This window comes from Haliaeetus leucocephalus, unplaced genomic scaffold (genome assembly GCF_000737465.1).
Source record: "Haliaeetus leucocephalus isolate CR32 unplaced genomic scaffold, Haliaeetus_leucocephalus-4.0 Scaffold162, whole genome shotgun sequence".
Lineage (NCBI taxonomy): Eukaryota > Metazoa > Chordata > Aves > Accipitriformes > Accipitridae > Haliaeetus > Haliaeetus leucocephalus.
Window position 1 is genome coordinate 12,467,326 of NW_010972598.1, and position 3,855 is coordinate 12,471,180.

The window sequence follows — 3,855 nt, forward strand, 5'->3', positions numbered from 1 at the left end:
CTGCCCCTCCTCAACCATCAACCAACAACATCACCACCACCGCTTCTCTCCAGTTCCTCCAGACTTTATACTGGAGGGGGTGAGGGTTTGCTCGGCCTTACTGGCAGGCACCGGCGAGCCTTGCGTTGGGAATTGCTGTGCCGGAGCAAGAAGGCACTGGTCCGGCTCCTCACCCCACGACAGATCAACCCGGCATCCCCACGGATGCCAGGCTGCCCAGTCCCACTTTTGGCTCCTGCTGACCCGGGTGTGTATCTGCCCCCTGCGCCGTGGGCGGAGGAGTGACGGTGCCACGGGCGTGTGAACGTGAACCCGTACCCCACCTCACTCTCCCCAATCGGCACCTGCTCCCCGCTGGGAACGCAGCCGTCCCCCCGCCGAACCTGGGCAGCTGGGGCTGTGGGTGCAGAGATAACACCCCAGCCCCTCGCGGCAGGGTTTAAGCTTGATTCAAAGCTCCTGAGTCATAAGGGCCTGGTTTACACAAGGAGCTGGGCTAGGAGGGAGGCACGCCGCTAAACCCAGCCTGTGAGAACGGCCTAATCCCGCACAGACACCGTCTCAGTTACTAATAGTGGTTTGATGCCAATTGATGGGGAACGGCCTTAAGCCAAAATAAACCGAGGCGGCCTTAGACTGGCATGAAAACAGCCGCGTGGGGGTTGGACTGGCTTAGTTACAGCTCAGCTTAATGGGTCGGAGCGTCCTGAGTGGAGTAGTTTACCCAAAGGGAGAAAAAAAAAAAAAAAAAATCTCACCTGGGATGCTCTGAATGGTTTTAAATTACAGCCCGGTCCGGATGGAGGCTGCAGCTGAGCAGCTTTCACTTATTTTGATCATCCCACATGCCTGTCTCTTAGGCCATGCGAACCCCAACCTGATCGGGGTGTTTCAGTAACGTAAATAATCATTGCTGGCATCAGTGATTTCGCAGCATGGATCCAAGTGCATGAAATGCTGCCGGCCCTTCCTCAAAGCTGATGCAGAGTGTCCCACAACACCATTGCCCCTGCATTTCAAAAGCTCGTCATGTTAATAAAGCAAGGAAGGCAGAGCTGGCCGAGCCTCCAGCTTGGCCCCTGAACCAACTGCCTCGTTAACCCCAGAGATAACGGGAAGAGTAATGCCATGACACCCAGGCAGCACGGGTAAGCCCGACCTCCTCTGCCCCTGGCACCCGTCTCCGACCCCCTGCACCTCATCTCTCCCCACCCGCCTGTGCAGAGGTTGGGACAAGCCCTGGCATTATTTAATAGTGTCCCAGCTGGGTTCAGTCTGCATAAGACCCACACCAAGAAAGTACTGGCAGCTTCCCCTGAGCAAGGAAGCAAACACAGCCACCCGTGCCAGTGCCGAGACCCCCCCAAGCTCCCGCTGCCCCCCCCAGCCCCTGGTCCTCCCTATGCGATGCCGAGAGTGATGCACCCATCCCCGTGCATGGTGTGCCAAAACCCCACCAGCACCCTGGGGGGCTCGGGGCCGTGTCCCTCTGGGTGCTGTCAGCTGATGGGTGATTTTTCCCCGCTCTTCTCGGTCTTGTGACCAGGCTCTGCCGCCCTCCGGGTGATTCATGTGCCGTGAGCCCTGCAGGTGCACCAGGCTGTGCCACAGCCGGGGCGAGAGGCCACGCTGCACACAGGGTCTCCGGGGACCGCCGGGGCTTTTAAAAGGGGAACTATTCAGTTTTTTTTCACCTAATTAATGACAGCATAAATGTACTTATAGGGAGGAGAACATGAGCCTGGTTTTCACGCCTTGTGGCGAGGCACATGGGACGCTCGTCCCCATTAAAGTCATGCCTAAACCTTGCTGGTGGTCTTGAGCCGAGAGATGAGCTTGGACAGAACCGAGCCTTGGAGGCTGAGGGACACAATGAGATGCTCGTCACCATCCTGCTGTGCAGTTCAGTGTCTTGGGAGCTCCGGGAGCCTCTGCACAGTGCATGGCTGTGGCTTTTGGGCTCTGGGGACCCAGCGTGGTGATGTCTCTGGTCCTGGATTACAGAGGATGCTCAGACATGAAGCTTGAGGCACGCACATGGAGGCTTTCCTCCCCAGCCCCTTGGATTTGCTGTAGATGTAGATCTGGGGCTGGTAAGGTCACAGAGTCGTAAACAGAGTGTAGCTGGTGGGGACCTCAAAGGTCACCTACCTCCTACCCCCAGGCATGACTGTACTGGGCCCATATGTGTAGGCGGCTGCTTGGATGGACGACAACACGAGCTCTTCTCAGGCAGCTTGGAGAAGGGGAACAAATAAACCCCAAATCTTTCAGCCACCCGAACCACGAGGTGGGTGTCGCAGAAGTATCTGATGAAGCCACCGTCGTTTCTCAGGGCTGCAAGTGTTTTGTTTGCAAGTGGTGAGGCTGCACGGGCGGGATGCGGTGTTTTGGGGGTGTCAGCTCCCTCTGCCAAACACCAGCTGCCCAGATGTGGCAGATGCTGCATCAGCAGCAATTTATTCTCTGGGTAACCCGTGGCCTTGGATGTGAGAAGATGCTCAGCACCAGCAGGGATGGGATTCAGGGTAATCTGTAATTTCTGGAGGAGGAGAGACTTTCTCCGCTGCTGTTGGGCGTGGGAAATCCTCATTTCAGGCCAAACTCTGGCTTGGGAGAACTCCAGCCAGGAGAAACTGCTGGGCAGCCTTCCTGATCCCGGACCAACACCCTCCCGGCACGGCCTGCGTCCTTCCACAACACCGTCACCCGCCTCACCTAGGTTTTCCTGATTTGCCTGTGAAAATTACACACCCTCCTCCTCCGGAAATATTCAGAAACACTTGCACTGAAATATGCATGGCAAAGGAGACGGACATCTCCCTCCTCCCTCCTCTCTGGGGGGTGGCAGTGGGGGGGGGCGGAGAGGAAGGGATTCACGGGCAGAACTTGCTGCCCTGGGGTCTTGCTGCCAACAGGTCGGTCCCAAAAGGCAGGTCCCCATGTGCCAAACCCCGGGGGGGTTGGTGGGGGGCCAGCCAGGCAGTGGGGTACTGCGGGAGCACCGTGGGTGGCTGCGGGAGGCCCTTTCCTGCCTCAGTTTCCCCTGTGGCAAGAGAGAGAGAGATCAGCCCTGCCTCACCCTGTGCAGCAGCAGTATGAAAAGCTTGGGGGGGTGGGGAGGGGGTGCCCAAAAGCCCCTTTGGAGCAGACAGGAGCTGCTGCAAACCCACCCTGCTGAACCTGGGGCAGCGCGGCAGCCCGGGGCACCCTGCGCAGGAAAATGGGTGCTGGGTGGCCGGGGCTGGTCCCTGAAGGTGGCAGCACTGGGAGCCGGCTGGAGGGCAGGGAAGCACCCACAGCAGCATCGGGTGCGGAGGGTGATGCCAGGGGAGGCTCTGCCTGCACCCACCCCCTGCTCCCCGGTCCCCACACCGCCGCCGTCCCCTTCCCCGCATCACCCCGGTGGTGCGGCACCAAGGACGTGCCGGTTGCGCTGCGCCAGCCCAAAGAGCATCCCACAATTTACCGCTGCTCTCAGGGCCTGGGGTCAGTGGGTGACTTCGGCTTGCGGCGGCGAGGGGTGCGCTGCCGTACGCACTGGGGAGCCGGGAACCTCTGGGTCATCTAAGTCCGAGACAGGTTTTGGTTTGCAAACCCGGAGGTCTTTCCTGCTATTATCCAGCTCACAGCAACGGAACAATAGCGGTGGCAGCTGGCGCAGTGTGACCCAGAGATAAGGAGACAGTGTGATTAGCAGGAAAACTAAATAGTAGGTCCAGAGCAGAAAGCAGTCCCGAGGGAGCAGCACCGCTGGGAACGACGGGCTTTCCAGCCAGAGGACCACTAGCAGAGATCAGGCACGGAGCTGGCAGAGATGGGGCTGCAAAACCAGGGCTGATGTTATGGGACAAG